Genomic DNA, 251 nt, shown 5'->3' with positions numbered 1-251 from the left:
GGACAGGAACTGCGTTTGATGCCCAACGACTGTGGTTGTTTCGCTTCACGAACCCGTATTTCAGCAACAATTCCACATGCTCCTCGAGGAACGCCATTTGAGCTGGTGGATAGCGATGTGGTTTGCATCGTATCGGCTGAGCGCCTTCCACTAGCGTCACTCGTAGTGATTCCACAAGTTCTGGTTCGTCTGGACCAACTTTAGTTCTCCATAGCCGCTTGCATGTATTATGAATATCGAGGGGTTTCGCG

Source organism: Plasmopara halstedii (genome assembly GCF_900000015.1).
Source record: "Plasmopara halstedii genome assembly, contig: Scaffold_2592, whole genome shotgun sequence".
Lineage (NCBI taxonomy): Eukaryota > Oomycota > Peronosporomycetes > Peronosporales > Peronosporaceae > Plasmopara > Plasmopara halstedii.
Note: the sequence above shows the minus strand (reverse complement) of the source record.